Raw genomic sequence first — 22,770 nt, 5'->3', positions numbered from 1 at the left:
CTTTTCTCCTCCGAGATAATAAACTGTAATAGCTCTTTCTAAACAACCATATTTATTTATTCTTAAGAGAAAAGCAGTAGAGAGAAAAGAAATTAAAAACAATAAAATAACCTAGACACCTGATAATAAGCTCATCGGACATCATCCCTGACTCCAACAAGTGCTCTAGCCAGGGGACATACCTTTCATGGGCAGTCAGGGGTTTTCCTATAGTTACCAGTTGATCACTATTTTTACCCTGAAAAAGAACCATCATGAATAAGTCAGCTACTCCTTGCTCTTTGAACTGCCCTTATATAACTGGAGATCAGCAGACACAACATTTTCCTTACAAGGGAAAACTTCATAGGCAGAGTCCAGAGGTGGTACCTGCTCCCAAGTACTTCCTAGGAATTTCACTCCACACAGATTGTACCAAAAGACAATTTTTGTCTGTTACATTGTTCAGTATAGTCTTTTGAAGCTCACAATACTTCCCAGAGATTGCTTTTGTCTTGCCTTCCTCCTAAGATATGTGTATCTTTAAGAACACAGGAGTATTCTGAAAGCTGTAAGCAGGGACTTTCTTCCCCAGCTAGAAAATTACCACTGTGAATGTTGCAATGCCTGGATAATCCTGAGTCCAGCCTATCCCTTATCCCTTATGTCTTTGGTCATTTCAGAGGTCACAACTTTGGTCATTTGGTGGGTCACTGGAAAAAATATCCCAGTGGTTATAGCTGCCTGCTATGTGGTAAATAATATCTGTGAAGCAAAGGGGGTATGTGTTTTGCTGGGGTGGAGGCCAGGGATGGAGCAGCTGTCTGCTGCATGTGAACAGATACAAGAGTTATTAGAAGAGCTCAACATGGTGTTACATAGCTCAGGGAGGCTCTGAAGGACTACTTTAATAGAGAACCAGAGTAGTGTGTATCTTGCTGCATGTGCTGTACATGGCCTTGCTCTTTTTGTTGCCTAGTATGAATCTTTCAATGATTGGTGTGTACACAGGAATTGTCAATGAATTTATTACTATAATTTGCAAATGTTATGAGTTGTGCAACACAGTGCAGTTGCAGGTTATTGGTCACTTTTAGACCTGCTCAGCCCCAGCTAGCATATGGTATGAACTAATAAAGTTAATTTTGTTCCAAAAATAGAATTTTATTCTGTAATATAAACCAAGACATTTAATAAAAACCATTTAAAGCTTAATAAAACTTATGAAGGGGAAAGAACAGTCATTTCAATTTCAGGGACAAATACACCAATCATGGTTTTCACACGTCAGTGTATGTGAAGCTATTACTGTCTGTAATGTTTCCCTGGCTAGAGTCATAAGGGTAATGCACCAACCCTGATACCATGTGGAATGCTAACAGAACGATATAGAGGTCCCAATGGGTTGCAGTGGGAGATAAGTACAGGATGGCTGACCCTAGCAAAACACAATGACTTATTCACAGTGGAGAGCTTCCACAATACAAATAATAAATTCTGCCTCAGTTTTCAGACTACTATCAGTATTATTTATTTGTATGATCATACAACCTAGAAACTGTAGTTGTGGACTACGATCCCACAGTGTGAGGAACTATACAAACACAGAATAAAAAGGCAATCCTTACCCCCAAGGAGCTTACAATGTAAAGCAGACTTTTTTAAAGTGTTAAAATAAGCACAGGTCACTAATTTTGAAGATCACAGAGGATTTGAAGATCTGGAAGATAAAAAGGATGGTTTAATATTAATTACATTCCAATCCTTAGCACTAACTCCTGCCTGGAAATTAGAAGGAGCTGAACATGTTGCAAGAAGAAATAATTTGAAGGAGGCACTAAGGGTACATCTACACTGCACACTTGTTTTGGAATAAGCTATTCTGGAAGAAATACTACAAAATAGTTTATTTCGTAAAAATGCTTCTACACTACAGGGAAGCCTTAAAATTTGTCCAAGGCAGGCTCCCGTAATGTGAATGAACTACCTCGATTTAGACCCCCAAGAAGCGCTAGGGAGTAATTATTTTGAAGAGCCCTGGGATGAGCTTTTTCAAAATAGCAGCAGTGGAGCATCCATACCACAGCTATTTCAAAATAGCAATTTCAGAAGAAGCATTATTCCTCATGGAATGAGGTTTACAGAAGTTGGAATAAGCTTTCCGTTATTTTGAAATAATGGAATTGCTGTATAGATGCTCACAGTATTATTTTGGAATAACGGCTGTTATTCCGAAATAACGCTGCTGTGTAGATGCACCCTAGGAAATCAGTCCCTGTGCTTCTGACTAGAATTCTAGCAGCAGTTGCAACATTTTTGCCATTAAAAATAGTTCTCTCAGTAAAAAGCCAATTTAGTTTTACAAGGAATTCCTTTCAAATTATTATTTGACACTGGGTATATGAAACATAGGTAAGTATTTCAGTCGCCTTTTCTATAACAGTTTGAGCTGGGTAAGTAAAATGCAGCAATAAGGAGACACTTACTGAGTGTAAATTGTTGAAGAGCAGGAACAAATTTAAAGAAGATTCTTACATACGAAATGAATTAATCCTGCAAAAACAAAAAGGCTAAATATTTTTCATTTTTAATGGAATACACCAATTATAAACAGGTGTATTGTAAAATACTTGCATGTTTTATTTAGATAATTGAATAGTAAAATGTTGCTAAGAAATAAGAAATGCTCACAGTTATAAGTATGGTGAACTGTCACATTTTTTGCTTCAATAAATGGACAGCTTGTTGTTTCTCAAAACAATCATTCACAGCTCTTTGAAGTATATGATGGGCTCTGAAGAGTTATTTCTGAAAGCTAAATGATGGGAATCAGATGTAGTTCTGAATACAGGATTAATGGGGAAAGGGGAGGGAGAAGAATCATGTGAGAGAGGTAGCTTTTAGGACTTGTCTATATGGGAAGTTAGAGTGTGGCAAGCTAGGACGTGAATCCACAGGGCACTAACTTGCTGCATGGACTATGTTACCAAACATTAAAAGTCCTTCAGTTGTGCTTGACATGAGAGAATGTTAATGCACAGCAAACTAGTACACTATAGATTCACACCCTGACTTGCTGCTCACGGCATATGGCGTAGAAAAGGCCTAAAATACTTTTGCACCTTCTTCATTCTGATCTTTGATGGAGGATTCACAGATTTCTGGCACAACATACAGCAGGTCTAGAATCTGCAAAGGGGGCTCATCTTGAGCAGTTATGTGAGCTCTGTGCTAGGCAGGGAACTGTAAGTAGGAGAGGAACATTCTGCGAGGGTCTTTTCTACTCCCTTTATGCCACCATACTCTTTATAAAGATGTCAGTGGCTATTCATAGTGAGTAGTGATAATCTAAACGTTACAAATCTCCTGGTATCTAGTTTCAAATTGTACTGTTATTTAGCTTATAAAAGCGGCAGAGAACCATAAACACATTTAGGGACTGAAAGAGATTGTTACGTACTGATTCTTTACACATCTTTTTGAAAGTAATAGGAGCTTGAATTTTGTTGGAATTGCAAAAGCTAGAGCAGTCAGGCACACGTCACAAGCTGCATATATTTCAGTGAAAAAAACCCTTTGTAAATAAAGTATGGGAAACTGGACCTATGGAAAGCTACATCTGCAGTGGAATAGGAGTTGCAGAAGATCTAAAAAGAATCATTCTTCAGGATCAGGATGTAGGGTGACCTGTTTTGGGCTTTAGTTGCTATTTTAACTTGGTAAAGGTCTAAATTCTGTTAGGCAGAAATATCAGGTGACCAAGGTGCAGGTGTTTTTTAACTTGGTCTCTCTTTAAAATTATAAACTAAACCTTTTCTGCTCCCCTATCCTTTGGTCTAGATACTAGACATCCTTGCTTCCTTGACTAGAGATAGGCTGCAATAGCCTGTATTAGTCAGACAAAAATCTGTTTCATTCTTCCTGGGGACAGGCCCACCAAACAGGGTGAGGCAAAAGGGGCAATTGCCCTTGGGCCCAACGATTCAACCACTGCTCTTTCTGCAGTGTAGAGGGTTGGCTGCCTGAGGCCCCTCCCCTTACAGGGGTGTAGAGCTGCTCCCCCTCACCTTGTCCAGGGGCCCCTGGAGGCAGCCGGCTCCCCTGTTTGGGGACTGGCCATTTTGAAAATATACTTGCCAAGCTTTCCTTACCATAACACATTTGACCTTTATTCTGTGAGCTGAATGACAATGAAAGGGATGACTGATAGCTGAGTAAGGCAGAAAGAAAGAAAAACACTCCAAGAGTAGATTTTTTTTATTATAATAACAAAATAAAATCATATGACTATGCCCATTTATTATACATAGATTAAATTTATTTTCTCTAGAAATAATAGCCAGATTTTCTCAAACTTTTTAATCTTATTCAAAATAAGTGATTTTTTTCAGTCAGTTTGTCGGTTCATTTAAAAACATGTTTATCATTTTGCACCATTCAAACTATTTTCAGAATTCCATTCTCATAGTATGGCAATTGTGGATCTTGATAAATAAAAAAAAAACCCTGGAAAGAAGTTATGTTAGAACTAAAGCTTAAAAACAAAGCAAAATCCTCTGCAGTGTGATTTTATATGTCCAGAGAATGGACTGCAATACTTGAAGAAAATTAAAGTGAAGAAAATGCACCAATCATTCTATTTCTGTTACTGCGCATTGGGGGTTCTTTAAAGACAAATCATAATCTTAGCTTCCTGGGTGATGAATGCCATCTGAGTTACTCTATAGCACTGCATGTTATGCTGGCTATACTCTCATAAAGTAGTGGTTGCTAGTAGTGGCTCCTGCTCATATCTGGAATTAAAGTGACAAAATAGCCACTGGGGAGAAAAAAAGCAATAAGAAATGTACTAAGTGCTTTTGGGCTAACAGACCTAAAGCCAGCAAGAAGGAATAGAATGGAATACAATTTTCTTGGGTATTATTTTCATGCAGAAAATGCTTCCAAAGAATTATTATTCTTAATTCTTTGGAAGCATAATAATTAATACTTTTTCTTTGCATGATTCCTCAATTTACTTGTAGTGATCATATACTTTGTTTTTTCCTATATCACTAATTGTCTCATTTACTTCAAGGTGACTGTTGGGATATAACAGGATTTCCTGGGACTCATGGAATGTCATTTATTAATTACATTCTGATTCCAGTCCTCTGGTATACGAAGGACTAAACCTGTGGTGTCCAACATGCTGGCCCCTAACCCCATGTGGCTATTTGGCTGGGTTGAGTATGGCTAGTTGGCTTGAACAATGTGGCTATTTGGCCCATAGATGTGGCTAGTTCATTATAGCAGTAGCCACTTATAGTGGCTACTGCTTCAGAACTGGTAGGACACCATGGAACTAAGCTATAAACTGATCATTGACTTGCCATATTCATGTTCTGTGATGATTCTGAAGGGAACTGATCCGCACATCCTCTTCAGTCCAGTCAGAACTTCTCCTTCTAGGTCTTGTTCAAGAACAAAAAACAATACAGAAAGAGCAGAAGCAAGAATGGGAATGCCTTTCAAAAGCTACCAGGTATTTGAAAATGGTGTTGGAATTACAGACTGTCACTCTAACTTCTGAGGGGTTTCCTGGATAGGGATAGGATAGAGAATTCTGAAAGAAAGTGTGTGATCAGAATCATTCTGAGACAGTGAGCCTGAATTAAAGTGGGGTGAGACGATCTCAGTTTTACAGAGAAGCCTGCTTTGTCTCTTTCTGTGTGATGATTTGTGAGTATCATCATTCGGTATTCTCAGAACTAAAGCTGTGCTAGATTGTTAACTTCTGACACAAGATTTTATGGTTTTTTTCTAACTTCTCTGAATATTGTGAAATATAAGTTCTGTATGATCACGCCACAGTTCATCTCTTCATAACTTTGGTTAACCACTACTCCTTCCTAAATTCCCTCCCTTATTTCTAGCATCACTTCCAATTCTACCATCTTTCCTTCAATCTTCAAATATGCCTGTACCTTCTTTACCTTTCCCTCAATCCTACCTTCCTTCCATAATTATTATTTTATCGCCCTTCTGTCTCCAAAATCATGGAGAATATTTTCTATTTATGCTGTCTTGCCTTCCTTTCCTTCAGCTCATCTCTGATATTTTTCTAGTCAGCATCTATTCTTGTTACTTCACTGAATGTTAATCTCAATGTCACTAAATGTTTTCTCCTTGCTAAAATAAGAGGATACTTCTCTATTCTTATTTTTATTCCTCTAGTATCTTGCCTGTCTTCTTCCCCTTTCTCTCCTCTATTGGATTTTTAGTTCTGCACTCTCTTGCTTCTTCTATCTTATTACAAATTTCTTCATGGTTTATTTTAATTCCTCTTCCTCCTCCTCTTCTAGTGGTGTCCCTCAGGGGACTGTCCTCTTCTACCTCTTCTTTTTCTCATGCACTTTGATGGCTTCAACTAACATCTCTGTGTGGAAGATTTCTAGATTTAGCTCTCAGCCTACAGCCTCTGCCCACTTTCTTGCATTTGCTGATCTTTCACAGGTCCCCTGTTGCCATCTCAAATTTGTTCTCTCTAAAACCTGATTTTCATTCTGATATCATTACCTACCTCCCTATTCTAACTGACAACTCCATTTTCCTTCATTTCTAGGCTCACAGTCTCACTGTAATCTTTGATTCTTTTAACTCCTTTGATGTCCATCTCAGTAACTCCTGTCACTTCTTCTGTAATATTTGTTGTTCCATGGCTAACAGGCCTTGACTACCTCTTAGTTCTATTAAATTGACCTTCTTGAATCTTTCCTCTTCAGTGTATCCAACGTGCCATTGATAAGCCAACTTCCTATCCTGCTGCTATGATCTGCACCATCCCCTTATTGGAATGCCTTCATTGGCTTCCTATTTTTTACCACATGAAATTTGGTTCCATTTTCTCACCATCACATTCCCTGATTATACTTTTCCCCTCTTCAATTTTGCTTTCTTTTTCCCTTCCTCCTGTTCCCCTCCCTCACTTACACATTTCTCAGTCTCTCACACCTTCTATCATGCAATCTTTTTATGTTTGTCTCCCAAGGCCCAGGTCCTTAATGATATATAGACATCTAACTCCCTTTGATGTCAGTCGCATTGAGATGCCTACATATCTTTGATCTGAGGAAGTGGGTCTGGCCCACGAAAGCTCATCATCTAATAAACCATCTTGTTAGTCTTTAAAGTGCTACATTGTCCTGCATTTTGCTTCAACTACCCCAGACTAACACGGCTACATTTCTATCACTATTCTACATATCTTTGACACTCTTTGCCCTAATATCTTTTGCTCTCCTTCTAACCCACATTTTCCAAGTATCTTCTTCTTCTCACCAGTAATGCCCCCATACACACATCCTCCCTGTCCCTGATCTATTGTTCCATGCTGCTGAACTGTTGTCCAAGATGGATTATAAGAGTTTGGGGACAGAAAGCAAATCAATCAGCCTAAGAGGAATTAGCCTCATCCTATGTCTTCGTCTGTATTTCTAAAGCTCCGCATGCATTTATGGGGCAGTATCATTGATTTTGCAATGATATATTTGGTGGATAATACAATTCAACTATCGCAAGATGGGCATTTTGTATATTACTCCTTTGTTTTTGATCTAGCCTTCCCACATTATTTCTCTTATTTCTGAGAATTCGATCATGTGAGCTACCATCTGAATAGAAAAAAGTTTATTCTAAATGGAAGCTCAAGACAGGCCCATTTAGAGATTAATATTAACTTGTTTGTATTTATATAGTCCAAGTAAGTATATTTGGTGCTCTAAAGACACGTTTAAAAATTAAGTCCTTGCCCTGAAGCACACAATATCAAAGTCCTGAGTCCTGTAATGATTGCTGCATGTATGGAGTCTCCTTAGAGACAGCGTGCTCTATGCAAATACAGGTATTTCTCCACATAGAACTTCAGGGTCAAAATTAGACAAATACATGTGAAGAGGATGGTAGGGAGGCAAGGAGAAGAGTGGAAAAGGGACACCATAATAAAATAAAGCTTGTGTTCTGAGCACATCCTGTTAGTTCTGTCTTTTGGTTTCATTTTAAGTCCCTCCCCCCACTGCCTGGTCATTTTTAAATCTCTTGGCCTTGCAATGGGATGGACAAGTGAGCTAATGTTCCATGCATTCATAAGGGGACCTTCACAGCCAAACTGCACCTTGCTGAAATGGTGCTGCTACGGGTATGTCTACACAGCAGCTGGGAGCATGCCTCCCTGCCTTGCTAAACGGACACATGCTAGACAATTAGGGTATGTCTCGTCTACATGGCTCCATCGACAGAGCCATGTAGATGAGTTTACTAGACATAGGAAAATGAAGCAGTGATTTAAATAATCGCCCCTTCATTTACATCAAAATGGCCACTGTGCTGTGCCGATCAGCTGTTTGGCAGCACAGCACAGTAGTCTGGACTCTCCGTGGTTGACAACGGAAGCCTTTGTTGACCGCTCCATTATGCCTCGTGGAATGAGGTTTATCAGAGCGGTCGACAAAGGCTTCCGTTGTCGACAGTGGAGCGTCCAGACGACCGTGCTGTACTGCCAAACAGCTGATCGGCACAGCGCGGTGGCCATTTTGATGTAAATGAAGCGGCGATTATTTAACTCGCTGCTTCATTTTCCTATGTCTAGTAAAACTCATCTACATGGCTCCGTCGCTCGGAGCCATATAGTCTAGACATACCCTCAGATAAGAATAATGTGTCCATGTGCTTTCTTTATAACTATTTGTGCCACTGTTAAAAAGTAGAATTTAGATTCTAAACTTCCTTTTCAGAACAGCCCTAATTACATTTAGCAATACAGCATCATATTCCAAGGGCACCATTTCATGTTTTAACCATTTTCATACATCTTTTAGAAGATCTGTAGCCAAATAAGCATCCTTATATATGATGTACTTTATAGCCAATCCTTTACCTTTGCTTTCACAGTGAATGGGAAGCATGCAGTCAGTATATGCTACACAACACCACTGAATTCCACTGACCTCATGCTGTCTTTTAATTAAGTTAAAAGATAAATGACCTCCCCTTCCTGGTTAGGACATAGTTAATATATAAATTATATTGCTGCACTTGACAAATGAAATGTGATTATGAATATCCTCATAGACCAATTAGCATTTAACAAAAATTAAATGTAGTAAATACCCTTATGCAGTGACCTAGATAGACTGAAGATAATCTTTTCTGAAGAAAATTCACGTGAGGAAATTAAATATGCCAATTTGGACATCTATGAAACATTCTCAGCTTCCCTCCATCTCTCCAGCACATATTTATGTCATCCAAATCCTTACTCTGTTAGTGATTGGCATCATTTAATACTTTCCCCCAGTGATCCTAGACACAGCAGAATGGCATTCAATTTTTGCTTAGGTCCATCTGCTTTCCTCAGAAGAGGCTGACTCTCAGGCATTGTGAAAAACCCATTTGGGGTTTTTGAGATCATTAATCAGGATAGCTAATTCTGCCTGGGAATGTTTTATTTCCTACCTTTCTCCACTTCTGTCCTCAATGCTGCAGTGGCCACAGTTTCAGTAAAGAATGAAACAGGTCATCTCTGAGATCAGAGAGATAGTTGACTTTCTGTGCTGTGTTTCTCTGACATGCTCTCTTCTCTCTGAGAGACCTAGAACATTACAAAATTCACTAGAATGCATTCAGACATATTGACAAACACAAAGGCTTATAATATTATTCCAGGTTGATTAGTTTTCTTGGTCTGAAGCTATACTGGTGGTGCAAGTTAGGTTAGGAAAGCAATGAGGAGGTGGATGTAGTGGAGAAGGGGCATAAAGTGTGTCTGACATCACATATGCTGCTTGTCTGCTCCACCTGCATTGTATATCTTATTTATGAAGATGGTTGGTTGTTTGGAGCACTGGCTGTTCTTATATTTAGAAAGTGCCTGTCACATGTTGAACTCTCTTGTGATTATTAATAATCGCAATGTACCAAACATATTTGTATTGCCTGTATGGTAATACACCAGACTGTATTGTATTGAACATGGTTCCCTTCTCATTCCTTTAGGCATACTCCTTGTGAGACAAATAATCTTCTCTGCTATGCTCTGCTCCAATAGTGCAAAGGAGCTGAAAGCTAGTGGGTCGTCTTAGCTGAGTATTCTCCTGGGAAGGAAAAGACCTTAGCTGGTACAGAACCAATGTTGCTGGCTTCTATTACAGCCCTTGGTGTGGCCTAAATACTATTGGAAACTGGCTATTTTTGGTTGGTGGAATGACCTCTTGGCATTATAGCACCTGCACCTTGTGTATATGGCATACAGTTGAGAATCTGAGCTCATAAATAAAACCTGAGGATGTGTTGGGCATATATACCTGGAAAACCAGAACTGAATGCAAGTTCAATTTTACAATGACATTATAATAACATAACCTGTCTCTCTTTCCACATACATGGATTTGTGGACAAATAAAAGACAGCTTTCCAGTCCCACAAAAGAGATGTATCAATTTGTCCAAGAGAGATGTTTCTGCTCATGGTCAGTCACCCTTCTATATCTGCTGAATAGAGGGGCTTGGCCAGCTATAAAGAGGACCAAACAGATCTGCACAGACATTGAGACTCAAGACCTAGCTGGAATTTTTGTCACCTCAGAAATTTGCTGAATTACGCTCAGACAACTGTGAGGCAATGGAACTGGAAACTGGCTGCATTCTCAGTGGACATGTGGCGTTTCCATGCAAAGGAAGATGCAAACCATGAAAATGATTCCTAACTTCCAGAATTGCTAGGAAGTCCTGTCCCCATGCCTAACTAACACTGGTGAAATGGACAAGGAAGGAAACCTGGCCCCTGAAGTCTCAGATCTGCATCACAAACCCTCAACTCTCCAATGCAAAAGGGACACCAAGGGAGTCTATACTACACCGTAACTCAAAATAAGGGCACGTCTAAACTACAAAGATTTTTCAAAAGAGGATCTTTTCCAAAAAACCTGCTCGTCCTAAAAAAAGGAGGTTTACGTGGTTTTTCGAAAAAGGGATTTTTTTCCCCCAAAAACCCCACATCCAGACTACTTTCATTTTCAAAAGATCCTCTTTCAAAAATGTGATCAGAAGAAGATATGCAAATTCCTCAGGAATTTGCATATCCTCATTTGAAAAGGAAAGTAAGTTTAGATGTACACAATTTGAGCTACATAAATTGTGTATCTTATTTCCATGGTATTTCAAAATAGCTTATTTTATTTAGCACTGTCTACACAGCACCACATTTCAAAATAAAGCGCTATTCCAAAGCATCCCTTACTCCTCGTAGAATGAGGTTTACAGGGACGTTGGAATAGTGAACCTGAAATAAGGGGCTTGCTGTGAAGATGTGGGATAGCTATTACAGGATACTCTGATATCCTGAAATAGCATTGCAGTGCAGATGTACCCCAATTATCTTTACCCAGACCAGATCCTTTTCCCACCCATTTCTCCCAGTTTCTGCAACATGGCATAATACCAGAAGATATCAAAACACAAGCAACAGGGATAGTAAATATTTTGTATTCTTCCAAGTGAAAAAGGAGTGCTGTGCCATTATCTCAGACAACCAACATGTTCTATGGCTATTTTTCCGACCCCTTTTCACACCTCATGCCTACCTCCAGCTTCCCCCTTTGACTCACTATACCCCCCAATTCTACACATAGGCCACATATCTGTTCTAAAAGTCATAGGCCTCAAACCTTATACTGTAGCAGCAGCAGCACCCAGAGCCCTTGACCCTTTAAATCACTTCCAGAGTCCCTGGAGGTGTGCTCCAGGTGGCTCTAAAGGCTGGGGAAGAGCCTAAAATGGTCTGCGTAGCACTGAGAGTCCTACCCCGCCCCTTCCACCTGAGGCCATGAACTTTCCGGGAGTGCAGAGCCCCCCCTCTTTACCCAGGGATGAGCAATTATGTTGTCCCCTCCACTCCCCTGAGCTAAAGGCATCCACTTCTAATAGTCCTTTGTGTGTGTGTGTGTGTGTGTGTGTGTGTGTGTGTGTGTGTGTGTGTGTGTGTGTGTGTGTGCTTTGTCCTTTCCTAGTGAAAAATCTTGTGGAGATTTATATGCATAACTCACAACAGGAATGTCATGAATCAAGATGAACAATTCAGCTTAAAAGTAGGTAGTAAGGAAGTATGCTGTAATAATGTGTTAATCTCAACTGTAATAATGGTTCTGATGGGTCTAATAAGGAAAACATTTTCAAAGAAAAAATTGCCAGTTGGTCATATATTTCACTCAAAATGTAGCACAGAAAAATCTTGTTCTGCAAGCTATTTAAGTCATGATGGCTTTCATGGTATTATTCAGATCAAACTGCAACTCACCCAATTAAACTTAACACAATGAATTGTTGACACATTTGTCTTGTCATAACCTTTGACAACATTTTTAACACAATGGGTGACAAAGGTGCTCTGTGATGTGTATTTGAGGCATTGTTTGACTATTATGTCTGGCCATATTCAAATGTGTTTGAAGAGATGTGAAGCTTCAGTAAATTAGGTGGCCAGGACTTCCAATTGCAGACACAGAGATTGTGACCTGATACTGTCTTAATATGCACATGTATGCGTAGGTATTGTTTATGTATAAACCAAAGAAAATCAGGGCTTTTAAGTTCTTATATAGCAAAGCCCTTAATAATGTATTTACTTTTAACTGTGTACTCAAGAGCTTTTCTGAATTTGGATTTTCAGCTATAGTCTTTTCACCTGAACTATAAAATGGTAGAATTTGAAGAATATATTAATTTGAATTCTGTGTTCCTTTTGTTGTGTTTCTAAAATCATACTGAAAGATATAAGCTATTTGCTGCTGTTGAAATTCTGTAATTGTAAGAGATACAAGTTGTGTGTAACATAGCCAGCTAAATCAAGGTCTCCTTGGGGGATAGAAGAAAGGGCAAAAAGTTGGTTAAAAATCCTTTCCATTTCAGTTGACTTCTGAATGAATAACAGTTTGGAAAGATGAAATTGTATTAGTACCGAAGTAGGACACTAATATCCATCTGTTGATGGAGATATGCATTTCATTAATTTTAATCAGAAAGAGAATTAATATGACATACTCCATAAGATCCTTATTCTTTTTTCTCTCTCTGTTAAATGTAGCATTTTCAAAACTGATAAATTGATGATACATTCCACAATTAGCCATTACTGCTGTTGAGATTTTCATTTTCTTAAGGACTTGATCCTGTAGTAAGTGGCAAAGAGTGAATGACAGTTGCATTTCAGTGCAAATAGGAGCAAGAGCTGATGTTGGCACAAGTACAATTACATACAAGATATGCTTCTCTGAGCAAAATTCAGTCTCAAGTCTTCTATGCATCTATTCTCTAAGGGTACGTCTAGACTACATGCCTCTGGCAACAGAGGCATGTAGATTAGGCCACCCGGCATAGGGAAACGAAGCGGCGATTTAAATAATTGCTGCTTCATTTCAATTTAAATGGCTGCCGCGCTGAGCCAATCTTCATTTGTCGGCTCAGTGCGGTAGTCTGGACGCTCCGTGGTTGACATCAAAGGCATTTGTCGACCTCCAAGGTATACCTTCTGTGATGAGGTTTACCTGGGAGGTCGACAAATGCCTTTGAAGTCGACCGCGGAGCGTCTAGACTACTGCGCTGAGCCGACAAACAGCTGATCGGCTCAGCGCGGTAGCCATTTAAATTTAAATGAAGCGGCGATTATTTAAATCGCCGCTTCATTTTCCTATGCCGGGTAGCCAGAGGCATGTAGTCTAGATGTACCCTAAATCAATAGTACCAGGTAAAACATGGATATGTACAGAAAGAATAGGATTATTTTAGGAGACGGATTTCAGAGTCATTTCTGTTACACTAATGAGGCAGCTAGCTCTCTGTCTGTCAGCGGACTGGAGTAACTTGATGGCTTCACAAAAAACCTCATTAATATGGGAGATAGTTTCCTCTGACTCTTGGGACCAGATTCTGAGCTGGTGTAAAGTGAGATGGATCTGTTGAAGTCAATGGAACTATTCTGATTTATATTTTCTGGGGATCTGCTCTTTTGTCTCCTCAATTTCACATTTTTACCTTGCACTCATAGGAGTCTGATTCTTGAGTGCAGGAAATACTGATGTGAGGCGTGATCCCAGGGTCATGTTCTGAGCCAGATGACAAAAGACATTACAAGACAGGCAGTCAATATCTATTGACTCTTGTGACTACTGCTATATAGACACAAGCCTTGAAGTGTTAACAGGATAAAAAGGATTGGAGGAAGGAGGATTTAACTGCGTACGTTTTTAGTTACATGGTTGTGATTACCCACATGCCAGGTGGAACCTGTTCGTTTCCTGATCTGAAAAGTGAAGAGCTGCATTTTACAAAGAGAATGATTTTTAAAAGCCTTTAATGAATTTGAAAATGTTTTAATCAAAGGCTCATCTAGAATGGGACAAATTCTGCCTCCACTTTCTTGGCATAGATGGTCTCCTCAGTGAAACTGTTACCAAGGAGGGGGCTGTACATCATGGAAAATGCTTTCTTCGCTCTCCTGCCTTGCAGTGATGGATTGCTGATGTGTGGAGAGGCTCTCTGGCTGACTATGAGCCGGTAGAAGTGGAGCCAAAGGATCACCTTTTGTGCAGTTCCTCCAGTTGGAGGCCCTGCATGGGGGGAGGAGAGAGGGCACGGAGATCATGTTAGAAGTGAAGGGGCTGAAGCAGCTTCCACCAACAGTTCTGCAGCAATTCTAATCTGTAAGGAAGGGTTCCTCCCTTCTCTTTCGCCTCTAACTTTTTTCCAGACCACATTCCAGCTACTTACGCCATGCACTTGCAGGAAGATTTGACCCTCAAAAGAACATTCATTTAATTTGTTTTCTCTTTGCCTTGCTATTTGAGGTACAGAAAAGAAAACCAAAGCTTCAGTCTATTCACACTTCAAGTAATTTTAAGCAAAGTTATAGCACTTTATTATTGTTTTTAACTGAGCTGTAAGAGAATATGATGTCTGAGTATATTTTCTTGAGTTCAGTCTCCACATAACCCAAATCTGGACTTTAAAATGGGCTTTCAGAAGTATCAAGTTAAACTGGTGCTTTTGTATATTCTTCTGCCTGTAATGGAAAAAACTGGAATAAAACCTGACTCCTTTAATCTTTAAACTGGAGATGAAAAAGCTGTTTTCTTATTGGGTGGCTTTATAACTATATATAGTTGATGAGCTTTGAAGCTGTGTCCTAGGGCTGTACAAGGCTTGTGCAGTAATTTATTCTGCTTATGCTGCCTAGAGCAGGGACTATGTCTGTATTTGAATGTGGACATTGCTTGGCTGACTAAGTGCTACCTGATGCAACCCTGGAAATAGCATTATCAATGGAATGTATGGCAATAGGCTATGTCGTTGTATTTTTTAAATTGAATCTATATAGGAAGTTGTAATCACTGTATCAAAGCAATTGATTAAACTTGTTTACATTGGATTAGAATGAGATCTTATGCCGTCAGAGGCAGTTGAGATACCTGCCCATCTTTTGTTGCTGGTGTTTACATGATGTCTTTGACCATGGAAAGAATAATTTAGTTTAGGAAATGACCATTCAAGGCAATATCATGTTTTCCAGAACAGAAAAAAGACACATTTACTGATACAGTGTATTGTAGTACAATTTTCTTAAGCCTCTCTAGCTTGTTGGCTTTGTCTGCACTGTAAATGTGAATACCCATTTTTGGGGTAATGGTGCATCTTCCCCAGTGTTACCAATGATGAACACAGATATCAGTCGCACAATGCTATGAAATCCTGAGCCTTTTCTACAGCATACAGTTGCTTGCCATGGGGTAAATACACTATTAATGAAAATCAGAGTATTCATTTTCCTAGTGTAGATACACCCTTGTGACTATTATGTCCCAACAGATTTTGTTCTCACATGCATGGATGCACAACTTCCACTGAAAGCAATGGGAGCTGCTCTTATATTGCAAAATGCAGGAATCAGCTCTATAAACTCTATGAACAAAGCTTGTATGGCTCAACATAACTAACAGGATTAATGGGTATTCTTCAGTAGAATTAGGTTATTTTACTGATAATTAAACTACAAAAAAAAAAAGTTACCGAGTGCTCTTATATTGCAAAATGGGAGCTGCTCTTATATTGCAAAATGCAGGAATCAGCTCTATAAACTCTATGAACAAAGCTTGTATGGCTCAACATAACTAACAGGATTAATGGGTATTCTTCAGTAGAATTAGTTATGTTATTTTACTGATAATTAAACTACAAAAAAAAATAGTTACCGAGTGCAACTATATTTGCAGTTCGTAATTTCACTGGTGATAGTAGAGAGATTCTGCGCCTTCTCCTTAAGGAACCAATTAAGCCAAAGAAATCACAAGTTGTCCTCTGTTGCTTCCATTGGAGGTCAGATCTGAAATGGGCCACAAAAGCTTCATAAAATTTTAATACCAGCAGGAATGGGGAACACAACAGTTTTGTCCTTTTTAGTTATTTCTTAATTACTGACTGTACTAATCAAATAATCAAAGTGGACAAAGGTGAAGAACAAACCATAGATAGAATAATTATTTGGATTTGTTGCGGCTGTATTTTTACTTTGGGGATTTTGGACCTATTATAGATATAGGTTAGTGAAAGGAAGAGGAAAGGAAGGTCTTTATCAAGTTTTAAAGTGTGTTAAATCTATCAGTATGAAGGTTAAAAAGAAAATACCCCCAAATCTAATGAGCAAAACAAGGTATTTTAAACAATGACAACCCTTCAAAAATTACAGTGCCATAAAATTCTGATGGAAAATATAATCACTCACATTTTGTTTGCCTTTTGTTTTTCACTTATCTTCTTTAGGGTAACTAGAACTGAAGCATGCTGTTAGAAAAAACATCAAACCATTTATATATACATAGTTATGGGTCATGCCACATGGTAATATTATTAACATTGGAAGTAACCTAATGTACTTGGGAATTCTGGAGGTGTTTGCTGACCATTTCAGAAGATGATTCATGTTAGGACTTGATCTAACATGTGAGTGTTCCTACATATTATTACTTTTAATATCAGAACCCATTTAATATCTAAGGAGGAACATATACTGGGTATTTCAGCTACAAATTATCTAGTACAATCCCTGAGATCAAGTTTTTAAACTCTCTGAAATAATTTTATTCTGAGGTGTAAAAATTATTGAAATAAGGCATGCTTTAAAAATTAATAGCTAGAGCTAGAAAGAGGCTGAAAAGTGTTAATATATTGGAAATAGCTTTAAATCCAAGACTGTGTGAAATGTGAGAGTTGCTTTCTGTGCACCACTGATTTCTACTATAGCTGCTGTTGATCCACTGAGTACTTTTATCTGTTTGTCATCACATCATGATTAATCTTGCAAACACTTTTGAAAGCTTTCACAAAATGAAGAAAGAGACTCCCTCAGTTTACAGCCTGATGGCTTGGCTTCTGGCTGGTTGGAGACCAAGTTCAGGTCCTGGTTTTGCCTGATTTGGAGCAGAGACTGGGTCTCCTACATAGCAGGTCACTGCCCAAATCTTGGGTCTGGTAACAGAGCAACACTCACCTCTTATACGTGTCTCCTCTGGCTGAGTGTGTATGCATGGATTCTCTCCCTGTTCAAAGCTCTTTCAAAATTCAGCCTTCTGGACAAGTCTCACACACCTTGGCTGTGTCTACATTGGCAAGATTTTGCCCAAAAGCGGCTGGGCTGCCTAAGTGACCTATCCTTTCTTCTGTTCCCTGCAGTGGGACCAAGCAGAAGCGGGGGACCCTCAGTGCTGTGGCAGCGGCAGCACCCCCAGCCACCCAACCACCAAGGCGGTGGGTCCGGCAGTGGGACCAGCTCCTTCGGCACCACGTGCAGGCCATCGAATGGGTGGAGGCAGCCATCACGCGCCGGGTGGAGGTGGACCTGCAGGCCCAGTGCGTGCACATGGCAGATGCCATTTCCACCCTCACAGCGCACATTGTCCATGCCATACATTATGGCATGGCCTTGCCCCATGCACCTGCCATTCCTTCCATAGTAATGCCTCCTGCTCCTGCAATGGCCCCTCCTGCTCCTGCCCCTCCTGCCCTCCTCCCCATGCTGCCTGCCCCGATGCGGCCTCACCCCCATATGCAGGTCTGCTCCCGCAGAAGCAGTCGCAGGGACCACCCCTCCCAGCAGTAGCTCCCCCTCCCAGTTGAGAGCCACACCCCTCCCCATTGTAAAAAGTTCAAACATTGTGTTCCACAAAAACCTGTGTTGTTGTTTATTGGGAGATAAGTGGAGGGGAGGAGGGAAGGGTAGGTGATGGGAGGCAGAGGTGACCCTACTATGGGGCCTGGGAAAACATGTCCGTCGGGGCCTCCCGGATGCTTACCCCATCATGGTGTGCCTTGCGGATGGCAGCTGTGCGGGACTGTTTGTAGGCCTGGCCCTCACCTGCCATCCATGCCGGGAGGAAGGCCTCCCCCCTCTGCTCCACGAGATTGTGGAGCACGCAGCACGCGGCCACTACCTCTGGGACATTCTGCTCACCCATCTCCAGACGGGTGAGCAAACAATGGTACTGGTGTCCAGTCTCCACAGTAGCCTCTCCTGGACGAAGAGTGCAGCAGCCTGGAGCAGCAGCTGCAGGCACTCCAAAATGGCCGGAAGGGGCCAGAGCAGGCACATGGCCACCCCTGGCTCCATGGCACAAGAAACAAGCTGAGCTACAAAAATCAGACAAAGGTACTAAAGGCACAAGGCAGCGGTGTCCAAAAAGGCAGAGGGCAACCACAAATAGAACTGCTATGGCTGTCAGTCCCTGCAAGAGGTCCTATAGCACGCAGCAGGAGAGAAACGGCTGTCGGGGGTGGGGGGGTGTCCCTTTAAGCACGTGTCTCAAAGGAGCTCCAGCCCCGCCCCCGGAAAGGACTGGTGCCCTTTTGCCCTCTTCAAAATGGTTCCGGACTTCTGCTTTTGCACAAAAGCGTCCTGCCAATGTAGACGCGCTTTTGCGCAAATGTGCACTGTTCTTATGATGAGTCCCGGACCAGTATAGACGCTCTCTTGCGCAAATACTTTTAACGCAAAAACTCTTGTGTTAAAAGTATTTGTGCAAAATCATGCCAGTGTAGACACAGCCCTTGTGTGCAAATCAAACAACCCTCTTCCGTTGCCCTCTATGGTGTCCCTCCAAGTCTGTTCCCCACTTTGATAGGCAGTGGTGGCCTTTGCCCTTACCTCAGAGCTTTATCTCAGTGTCCCATCAGAATCCAAACTTCTCTCTTAGTCTGCACACCTTGAAATCTCCAGAGGAACTGTCTGCTGTCCTGTTCCCAACTCCTTTTATAGGGCTTTCTTGGCCGCTGATTATCTGTTTCCTTCATAGCCACTCTAGCTTCCTCTACTGCTCCATTGAGCAGGGTTTGGCAGAACAACAAGGGCTCCAGCAGGGGGCCTCAGAGCCTGGTCCATCCCATCACATTCCTCCTTTCTCAGAGAAGCAGGTTGGGGGAGACTACCCAAAACAACATCAACCAACTTCCTGTGTTCATCAGGGTTCTCTCTCCTGGTCCACTTCACCCAGAGAGTTTTAATAATTTTTGCCCCAGTTTCCCAGAGTTTCTCTGCCAGGCCTCTCTGCCTGCAGAGATTTGGTAATCTCTCACTCACTCTAACTTTATAATTTCTAGTCTAAGCTCCAACTTGTCTGGAATATCACTGTAGCTTTCAGCTCCTGAGTTGGTTCCCATTTCTGCATGGGTTCCCACTGTAGCCCCCTCAGCTCCTGGGTTGGTTCTTTCTGTATAATGCTGAACCTTGACTTCTGTCTGGGTCCCTCTGATATCCTGCTGAGCCCAGGTTTCTGTTTAGGTCTCTGCTGTAGCCTTCTTGGCTCATAGGTAGGCTTCCTTTACAATCTAGATCCCCATTGTAGCACTCTCTGTTCGTGGGTGGATTCCCTCTGTCTGGGTTCCTGTTGTAGGCCTCTTGTCTCCCAACTAGGTTCCCTTATTTATCTGGGGCTTTCCTGTAGCGTGGCCTCTCTCTGCCCAGTCCTTATCACCCCCTCTTTCGGGGTAAACTCAGGCTGAACCCATCCCTGTGGCATCCCCCTCTCCTGTCTCTAGGGGCAATGCCTCTGTGATGTAGTGTCAGTACCTTGCTGGTGGCTATGCTTGGGCTGTGGACGATCCCTACTAGCCTCTGTCTGTAAGCTCTGCCCAGTGGGGGGGGGGGGTGCCTTGAGACCCCGTGACAGTGACCGAACCTGTCCTACAGGTTAAGGGAAGGGACAAAACAAAAAAAGTGAGTGTTGGAGGAGGGCTGGTCTTTGGCTGGAACCATGAAGGAGACAGACTAAGGAGCTGGGAGTCTAGGGGCCCAGGCACCCCATCTCAAGGGGTCTGAGCCCTGACTCCTGTAGCCACATCATGTATATGCTGTGCTGTGTCCTGGAGAAGCAATAAACCCTCTCTATTCTACTGGCTAGCAGAGCCTGTTCTTGCTGCTATGGGGCTGCAGAATTGGGGGAGGGGAACCCCGATACCCCACCACAGCCTCTTTATATGGCCCTTAGTGAGGCAGTAGAAGCATCCTTCATGCCTTCCACTGGCCACAGTCCTCCCACAGTCAACATTTGGCTTAGCCCTTCTCTCAGGTCTAGCCTGGGCCTCATTGGTCCCATTAGGGCATTCCCTCTTTACATATCCCATCTGGCTCTAATCAATCCTATTAGGCCTCTCCCTCTTCATGTGCCTGGGCTCCCCTATTACCCTCACTGGAAGTGCTAGCCATCTTTTTCTTTGTTTGGGTGGAGCCACTTTGCCCCATCCGTCATCCAGTGTCTCTCCCACCCACAGGCATAGCAACATCTCAGCCTTGGCACTGGCCTACAGACCTTGTGCCTGGCCTCCTTCAGGTGAATATGCCCACCCCAGCAACATCCAGAATAGCCACCAATGCTGCTTGGCAAGCTTCCTTTATAGCCATTCTTGTCTCCTTGAAGGACATCTCTACTGTTTCTCTGGTGTGGAGTGTGGCAGGATTACAGAGCCTCTGGCAGAGGGTCTCAAGGCCTGATCCATACAGTCATAGGTTCCTTGCAACTCAAGTTGCAAGTCCTCTCTCTAGCACCCTGTTCTGAGAGTTTGGTCTTCATGATCCTTCTGCCCACTCTCTGGAACTGATTCCTCAGATGCCCCTGATGCTTAAACACACCCTAGACCTAAAATTCAACTACAAATGTGAGCCTTCTGGCTTACCTCTTCAAGGTAGATAGGTGTAGCAAAAAACACAGGACACTTTGCACATTATTGCTCTTATCTTAATCTCACAAGAAAACACAGAACTATAGAAAAATAATAAATTGTACATGCTTACCTGACCGGCACCCTCTTCCTTTGTCCTTAGGAGACCACCTGAGCTCAGGTAAGCAGGGTTACCTCTGCCTTGTCAGACTTCAGCAACAGCTTCTTTCATCTTGAGCTGGTCAAAATGGCTGAAGAGAGCAAAGAAACCAGCTCATGTACTTTTATAACCTTCCACACTTTTTTGCCAGGTGTCTCTTCATTCCCAACAGGTGACCTCATTGTCTTCCCTGACAAACCATTTCTTCAGGTTGAGAGTAGTTTGTAGTCTATGGTGTTTCTATTTCAACAGAGGATTATCCTAATTTTGTGAGCCTCCATTGTTAGCCTTGTATCACTACCCCCTTGAAATTTCAGCCCAACATGGAGCTAAAGAGACCAGAGAGAAGGCAATTAGACCTCAGACTCAAAATGAGTTTTTGGTGTGGTAAAATACAGAGTGTACATGTTCTGACATAGACTTAATACATTATACTGATAGATTCCCATATTTCCACCTAATCCTCTTAATCCAAGTTATAATGGGAGACACTCACTTAGGTGACGTGTGCAGTTCCAATACTAAAAGCTCTGTACCAGTATTAGATTTTCTTGTCATGTGGGATTATACACTTCCTCTTACTTTGTTGTGAATAATAAAAAGTGATATCACCTTTCTTTCTCTACGTGTTAGTAACTGGCCTGAATGCATAAAGTAAAATCAAAGCAGGCTGTAAGAAGGAAACCAAGAAAAAAGGCAAAGATAAGGTGCTATAGTAAGGAATACCAATGATCCTTGGGGAACCTTTTAAGGGGAAAATAATCCCCTGTGTGGCACACAAGAGGTTAGCAAAGATTACTCTTCCCAGGATTCAAGGTTATACAACTTTAAAGATGCCAGCCTAGGTAAGAGGATGCGGAACAGGGAAAGAGAAAGGCCCGTAAGCAGACGGAGGCTGACACACTTCTGCAGCAAGCATCTGCTTCATCCAGACTAGACATAGAGGTAGCTGGACTGAATGGAGCTCATTGAAGATTGTCAGGAAAGACTAATGTGCAGGTAAAGTGAAATATGCATTTAGGTCTTTTTTGTTTTGTACCAATGCTCTTTATACTATTGGGTGAAACAATAAAAATGCTTTGTTTTTAATAATCTAGTTCTGTGTTACATTAATAAGCTTACTGGTTACAAACTTCAAAGGAAAGGTTTACAGGTCCCAAACTCAATTGGGCCTGTTGAATTAATATGGTTGGGAAACAGTTCAGTGATCCAGTTTAAGAGTTGGACCATGTGGTAGGTGGACCCTTCAGGGAGTTGAAGGTATGGAGGGATATACTCCAGAGAACAAAGGAATATCCAATGCATAATTGCCAATATCTCAGATGCCTTCAAACAAGATAATTTACAGCTTGTCACACACACAGCACAATATGTGTCTTGTGTATTATCATCTAATTTCAC

The 22,770-nt window shown here is 41.4% G+C and overlaps 1 long non-coding RNA gene across 1 annotated transcript; it reads right to left on the bottom strand.

Annotated features, from left to right (window-relative positions):
* Nucleotides 1-9,483: 9,483 nt before the first annotated feature.
* On the bottom strand, nucleotides 9,484-22,354 carry LOC142826745 (uncharacterized). Its single transcript, XR_012900975.2, has 4 exons — nucleotides 21,343-22,354; nucleotides 16,786-16,844; nucleotides 16,256-16,386; nucleotides 9,484-9,607 (listed from the first exon to the last, which is right to left on the bottom strand). It is a non-coding gene; the product is annotated as an uncharacterized LOC142826745 (long non-coding RNA).
* Between the last annotated feature and the right edge of the window lie 416 nt (nucleotides 22,355-22,770).

This window comes from Pelodiscus sinensis, chromosome 2, assembly GCF_052426305.1.
Source record: "Pelodiscus sinensis isolate ZL-2025 chromosome 2, ASM5242630v1, whole genome shotgun sequence".
NCBI lineage: Eukaryota > Metazoa > Chordata > Testudines > Trionychidae > Pelodiscus > Pelodiscus sinensis.
The sequence above is the reverse complement of the archived record's forward strand: the minus strand, read 5'-3'. Positions and strand labels throughout refer to the sequence as shown.